The sequence below is a fragment of the Geotrypetes seraphini genome, chromosome 4 (assembly GCF_902459505.1).
Source record: "Geotrypetes seraphini chromosome 4, aGeoSer1.1, whole genome shotgun sequence".
NCBI classification, from domain to species: Eukaryota; Metazoa; Chordata; class Amphibia; order Gymnophiona; family Dermophiidae; genus Geotrypetes; species Geotrypetes seraphini.
Window position 1 is genome coordinate 23,156 of NC_047087.1, and position 7,503 is coordinate 30,658.

General features: G+C 43.6%; 1 long non-coding RNA gene across 2 annotated transcripts; it reads right to left on the bottom strand.

Moving 5' to 3' along the window:
- Positions 1-2,008: 2,008 nt before the first annotated feature.
- On the bottom strand, positions 2,009-7,076 carry LOC117358933. 2 transcript variants are annotated; one of them, XR_004539124.1, is made up of 5 exons: positions 6,995-7,076; positions 5,452-5,594; positions 4,163-4,231; positions 2,798-2,852; positions 2,009-2,231 (listed from the first exon to the last, which is right to left on the bottom strand). It is a non-coding gene; the product is annotated as an uncharacterized LOC117358933 (long non-coding RNA). The 2 variants fall into 2 exon arrangements; XR_004539123.1 differs by lacking the exons at positions 2,009-2,231; positions 2,798-2,852; positions 4,163-4,231 and having other exon boundaries at positions 5,195-5,594.
- Between the last annotated feature and the right edge of the window lie 427 nt (positions 7,077-7,503).

The window sequence follows — 7,503 nt, forward strand, 5'->3', positions numbered from 1 at the left end:
CTAGAATTTGCCACAAGCACAAAGTCATCCTCATCCTACTCTACAGAACCCCCCTGCTCCCGAGCAGAAGCCCTAGAATCCCTACTCAAATTCCATCAGCGAGCTATCCATCTCCCACAAACATGTGACCATCCCAGGACACTTCAACTAAAATTCCAACTGCAAATCAACCCCCATCGCCTCCCTTAAACTCACCTTCCTTTCTGCACTAGCTTCTCCATTCTTAACCTTTACTTAAGTCACTGTAAAATCTTTTGACTGTCTAACTGTATCCCACTGTGAATGTTTGCTTCTAACCCATTCAGAGCTACTAGGAGGAGGGGATAACAAACAAATTAAATATTTGCCACTTCCCTCCTTACCTTTACATTTCTGCCAAAGCCAGACATGCATCCTCTTGTCAGAAATCCACAAAGGTCAAACAGAAAACACCTCGTCTTCCTGCGTAAGACCTAGGCAGAATACATACATGAAGTTAAAAGAAACCATGGAATCCATACCCTAACAAAAAGAAGAAACACCATATTCCAATATGGCAGTGCAGCCAACCGCAAGTCTTAGACAGGATGTATGCCCAAATTATTTGCTCAAATGTCAACTCTTCTATAACCATTAATTCCAGGCATAATGAGATTACAAATTTAAGGCTACAATTTCATGATCTACAACTCAGGTTGATAAAGTACCGCCTCATTTTGAGAGGGGGAGAGATCAGAATAAGCGGATTGTGGCCTCTAGAACTCCCCTACCTCCTCTTCTACACAATCTGGACGCAGTCCAATTACATTAGTGGGAAGAAATTTTATGATCGCTTGCGACACAGCTGTTTAGGACTTTAGAGTAGACCACCACAAAGTGAACACACCCCAAGGCAGTGTACACCAGGGCAGTGATCAACCCCCCCCATAGCAGTGTACACCAAGGCAGTGATCAACCCCCCCCATAGCAGTGTACACCAGGGCAGTGTACACCAGGGCAGTGATCAACCCCCCCATAGCGGTGTACACCAAGGCAGTGTACACCAGGGCAGTGATCAACCCCCCCATAGCAGTGTACACCAAGGCAGTGTACACCAGGGCAGTGATCAACCCCCCCATAGCGGTGTACACCAAGGCAGTGTACACCAGGGCAGTGATCAACCCCCCCATAGCAGTGTATACCAAGGCAGTGTACACCAGGGCAGTGATCAACCCCCCCATAGCAGTGTACACCAAGGCAGTGATCAACCCCCCCCATAGCGGTGTACACCAAGGCAGTGTACACCAGGGCAGTGATCAACCCCCCATAGCGGTGCACACCAAGGCAGTGTACACCAGGGCAGTGATCAACCCCCCATAGCGGTGTACACCAAGGCGATGATCAACCCCCCATAGCGGTGTATACCAAGGCAGTGTACACCAGGGCGGTGATCAACCCCCCCATAGCGGTGTACACCAAGGCAGTGTACACCAGGGCGGTGATCAACCCCCCCATAGCGGTGTACACCAGGGCGGTGATCAACCCCCCCATAGCGGTTTACACCAAGGCAGTGTACACCAGGGCGGTGATCAACCCCCCCATAGCGGTGTACACCAAGGCAGTGTACACCAGGGCAGTGATCAACCCCCCCATAGCGGTGTACACCAAGGCAGTGTACACCAGGGCAGTGATCAACCCCCCCATAGCGGTGTACACCAAGGCAGTGTACACCAGGGCGGTGATCAACCCCCCCCCATAGCGGTGTACACCAGGGCAGTGTACACCAGGGTGGTGATCAACCCCCCCCAAAGCGATGTACACCAAGGCAGTGTACACCAGGGTGGTGATCAACCCCCCCCCCAAAGCGATGTACACCAAGGCAGTGTACACCAGGGTGGTGATCAACCCCCCCCCCCCAAAGCGATGTACACCAAGGCAGTGTACACCAGGGTGGTGATCAACCCCCCCCCCCCAAAGCGATGTACACCAAGGCAGTGGTGAACACCAAGGTAGACCAACAAGTAGTTAACATCCTAAAGTTGACCACTGCTGTTCTTATGGAAAATCTGCTCAGCCAAAGCCTCCAAATATTCCTGTCTTCAGTAATAAATTCCCACTAATGTAATTGGACTGTGTGCGAGTATATAATGTTCCTAATACTCTTATGATAAACACTTATCTTTCCCAGCACTGTGCAGGATCGGTCCATGTGTCTTTCATACACACTGGCTGTTCTTGTGACAAGTCCGCTCAAAGCCTCCAAGTATTCCTGTCTTCAGAAATAAATAATTTTTCAATAAACACTTTTCAAATATTTCAATTCATTTCTATCCATTTTTAAGAAATGCGTTTCCCCAAAAATAAGACTCATTCATTTTGAGCCCAAAAAAGACACTAGATTTTTCCCATACACAATGATCATCTCTTCCTTCTTCTCCACCCCAATTCTTCCTATTTCCTTTCTATCCCTCCCTCCCATCCCTTGTGCAGCAAAACCCTTCCAGCTTTTATCCCTCCCTACCTCATGTAGTATCTTTCTATCCCCCCGGTCCCAATGGCCTCAATCTATTTAATGTAGCTTGGGCAATGGAGGGATTAAGTGATTTGCCCAGGGGTCATCAGGATCAGCGTGGGTTTGATCCCAAAGCCTCTGGATGCTGAAGCTGTAGCTTTAACCACTGCACTACACTTCTAAAAATTTCCTATTTTAAAAATGCAGCATGGTCCCTTTTGAATTGCATGGCTTCCATCTTGTGTATAATTCGATTCTCAACTCCAAAGTTCTCCTTGACCAATCACTGCCAACCAATTTACCATTTGGGAGTCAGGAAATTCTTACCTGCCATCCTTCCTGTAAAATTTCAGTGATCAGGTAACTCGCATCCTAGGAATCCCTGCAGTACAAAACAAACTAAATATGTAAGTGAGGGAAGGAAGGACGTGTTAGGACTTGAGGGAGCACAAACAGGGTCATGAACTTGGAACACACAATGAAAGGAAAGAGTGAGGGGTGCACAAGCCATAATATGGAAGAATGGAGGGAGTGAGGAAAAGATGATGAAGACAGACAAAGAAAGAATTATTGGTCACGGGGGAGAGGAGTGAGGTAGAGATATGAGCGTGGAGAGAAGGGAGAACATACTGGGCCGAGGAAGCCTCCCGCACTTTTTCTTTTTAATTACAGAGGGGGAGGGTATTAATGAAGTGCTATTTTAGCTGTGAAGGGGGGGGGGGGAGAGCTTATGGGGCCAGAAACAGAGAGAGATGGTGGGCAATAGTCTTAAGGGAAAGAAATTGGACCTGGGATGGTGTGGAGGAAGAGGGAAAGATACTTCAAGGAAAAACTGTTGGGAATAGAAAGGGAGATATGGTGGACCTGGGGAAGGGATGCAGGCAGGGGGAGAGATGGGATGGGGCATTTGGGAAGAGGAAGGAAGAAAAGTTGGATCCGGGGATGGAAGGGAAGGAAGGAGAAATGATGGGATAGGGCATTTGGGAAGAGGAAGAGAAGTTGGATCCGGGGATGGAAGGGAGGGAGGGAGAAATGTTAGGTCTGTGGATGGAAGGCAGAGATACAGCATCAAGGAGGGGGAATGGAAGAAAAACAGAAGAGAAAAACATTGGACTGTGGGGATAGAGGAGCAGAGTAGAACCCATAGGAGGGCAGGAGGGAAGAGCTGGGATAAGATGCTAGGGGATGGAAAGAAAGAGGCAGTTACAGCCTGAGGGGAGAGGGAGGGGGATTCTGAAAGTGGTGACCCATGTAGATAAGGTCAAAAGGGAGATGACAAGAAATGAGCAGTGAGTACAGTGGTATTATGGTAATGGGGAGTAGAGATCAGGAAAAAGGAGGCTGGGAAAAGAGTGAGATGGGAAATGGAAGAGCTAGGGATGGAGAAAAGATGGAAAACTGAGGTAGCGGAACATTTAAAAAGGGTGAGAAAGGCAAGATTTGAGTGGAAAGAAGCAAAAAAATAAAGTTAAGAAAGCTGAAAGGGAAAAATACATTGGACATAGGCATATGGAAAAACAATGGAATGAGAGGAGAAGAGAAAATAAATGGACAGCAGACACTAGAAACAGACTTAGTTAAAGATGGGCAAAATGCAAAAAGAAACTAGGACCGAGATGATGGAAAAACAAAACATCCAGACAAGGTAGAAAAAATTGTTTTAATTTGAATTTAACAACTGGAAATTCTTACCTGCCATCCTTCCTGTAAAATTTCAGTCGACTCCTTTCAGTGATCAGGTAACTCACATTCTAGGAATCCCTGCAGTACAAAAAACAAACAAAATATATAAGTAAGTGAGGGAAATAAGGAAGGAGGATGTGTTGAGACTTAAGGGAGGGAGCACATACAGGATGAAGGAAGGAGGGGCATGAACTTGGGACACAGAATGAAGGGAAAGAGGGAGGGGAGCATGAGCCTTAATATGGAAGAATGGAGGGAGTGAGGGAAAGAGATGCAGGAGAGAATAGAAAGGGAAAGATGGTGCACATGAGATGAAGAGAACTGTTAGGCAGAGAGAGAAGGGAGGGAGTAGGAGAGGAGTGAGGTAGATGCATGGGCACAGAGAGAAGGAGGGGAGAACATACTGGGCTTTCTTTTTTTTTTTTTTTTTTAAAGTACAGAGGGGGATGGTATTAAAGAATTGCTAGATTGGGCTGGGGGGAGGTGGAGAGCTTATGGGGCCAAAATATAGAGATGGTGGGTAATAGTCTGAAGGGAGAGAAGTTGGACCTGGGATGGTGTGGAGGAAGAGAGAAAGGAAGAAATGGTGGACCTGGGGAAGGGAGGCCGGCAGGGGGAGAGATGGGATGGGGCAGTTGGGAAGAGAAAGGGAGAAAAGTTGGATCTGGGGATGGAAGGCAGAGAGATGCTAGAAAATAGAAAGAAAGGAACAGGGAGTTATAGCCTGAGGAGAGATGTGACCCATGTGGATGAGGTCAAAAGGGAGATGACAAGATAAGTGAAAGAGCAGCGAGTACAGTGGTATTAATGGGGTAATGGGGAGTAGAAAACAGTAAAAAGGAGGCTGTGAAAAGAGTGAGATGGGAAATGGGAGAGCTAGGGACTGAGATAAGATGGAGAATTGTGAAGTAGCTGAACATTTAAAAAGAAGAAGGGTGAGAAAGAAGGCAAGATTTGAGTGGACACAGGCAAAAAATTAAGCTGAAAGGGGAAAAAATACATTAGAGACAGGCATAAGAAGGAAATGGAATGTTACAAGAGAAGGAGAAAAAAAATGGACTAAACGCAAAAAGAGAAACTGGGACCAAGATGATAGAAAAACAATACATCCAGACAAGCTAGAAAAAATTGTTTTATTTTGAATTTATTAACTGGAATGTTAGCTTTGGGATATGCTAATCAATTATTTTTGTATTCAGTGGTGTAGTCTTATATAGCTGATTTGGGGGAGGAACTGGAGCCCTAAATTAGTGGATGGGCACCAAAGTTTCTCCCTGCCTTGTGCAATTTATAAATACTTGAGCTAGTGTGGACTCCCAAGCCCTGCCGACTGAAGACATCTTCCTCAGCCAATGGCAATATCCACAAGCTGCTACTGCTTTCATGAAAGCCAAGGTGGAAATTTCAGACATAATTTCAATTGTAATCATGGTATTGAAGCCTTAAAAAAATAGAAAAAAAAGAAGATAAGTACCCTCATTATTTGCAACATAATATTTTATTGTTAACGCTTCAAACTTTAGTTACTGCAAGAATTCTAATACTGTATTATAATAAATTTCCAATTACATTTCTAAACATTCTTATTGCTTGTCAAGTATCTATTTAAATCATCACAATATAATCTATAGAATTATAGTAACAAAATATATAAATTTTGATTTAAACTAATGTCTTTATTACTGATTCATAATCATCTTTGTAAATTGAATCCCCTATGTTATAGGGATCTTTATAATCAAAAGCTAGATCAATCTGGTGCTTCAATTGAAGCACTTAAAAGTATGCTTTTAATTTGTTCTCTTATTCCTTCACTAGTTAACCTCTTATTCACTAATTAGAATAAACAAATTATATTATAGCAATCTTTATAATCAAAAGCTAGATTAGTATGAGTTACGCTTCAACTTTTAATATACTATCAATTACCAGATCAACTATTTATCAATCAATTATAGTCAGCAATAAAAATCATTGTGTTCACAAAATACAAATTATTTGAAATCACATCTTATTAAAAAAAGATCTCATTTTCTCTTTTAATTAAAACTGTGCTAATTTTTAATGTGCATATTAAATTTTTTATAACTTTTAAAACCTATGACATTAATAGTACCACATGGTACATAATACAATAATGAATCTATTGGCAACGTGATTTTAAGACCGTTTCTTAAATTGCTTTTTCATTTAATTGAAATCATTCTACCGCTTCTAAAGTTTTTTTAATCAGTTAAATCATTGTGGTTGTTTTAATTTAATTCAAGTTATACCTTCCGTGAAGCCTGAAAAGAACTGTCGGCAGTGTTTCAGCGACTTCCCCCGCGGCTCCCCTTCCGCGCTTTTCGTGTCTGTTTCTGCCGTAATCCACCCGGAAAAGCGCGGAAGGGGAGCCGCGGGGGAAGTCGCTGAATCACTGCCGAGGCCGAGTTTTTCCGGGCTTCACGGAAGGTAAAGGACGGGAAGGGCTAAAACGCGGACCTCACGGATCTAAACCCGTACGGCCTTAAAAGTCTGAGGTCCGTGTCGGTCTGTGTCCGTAGCGCTTGTAGTTTCTGTCGCTGACAGACCTTGATTGAGATTTTTAGCGCTGACGGATCCTACCACTTTTCCCTCCCTATGCAGAGACGGATCGTCAGTGCAAAAATCTCATCCAGGTCTGTCAGCGACAGAAACTACAAGCGGCAGAGACACGGACCTCAGATTTTTAAGGCCGTACGGGTTTAGATGGCTAAAACAAAGCTTCGGTTTAAGAATACTGAAGGCAACGACTATAGTTAAATTTAAACTTTCAAACTCATTCTAACCGCTTACATCTTAAAACAGCATCTAAAAACTTACCCGCTGTAGCGCGGAACCTCTTCCCTCCAAGGTTACAGCATCGCAAAGATTACCGAGCGCAGTCACACCTCCTCACTCCAACGTTGCATTCTCAAAAGTGGCGAATACCGTGAACTTTATAAGCTCAGTCATTAGACTCCACGTCATCGCTCACCTGTTTGCCATATGATCATTTACGCTACCTTTGGTCATCACCACTCATAGGGTGGTAGATGTTACGTAAACTTCGTGCGCTGGTGACGTGCAGCCGATTAATCGTCCGGTTATAATTCTATCCCGCACAAAGGGAGGACGATTTTATACCTCACAAAATGCTTTAATGAGCTTTCATAAGTAGAATAAGCTTCTTAATATATATAGACTATGTTGCAAAATTTAATTCTGTACACCAAGTTAAATGATCTTGGTATCAATTATATATCCCATGATGAACTTTAAATAAATTATATTTTTCCATCAAATGTGAACTGTTTTGTTCTCATTGCCAGAACCTCACTTAAAAAAAAAAA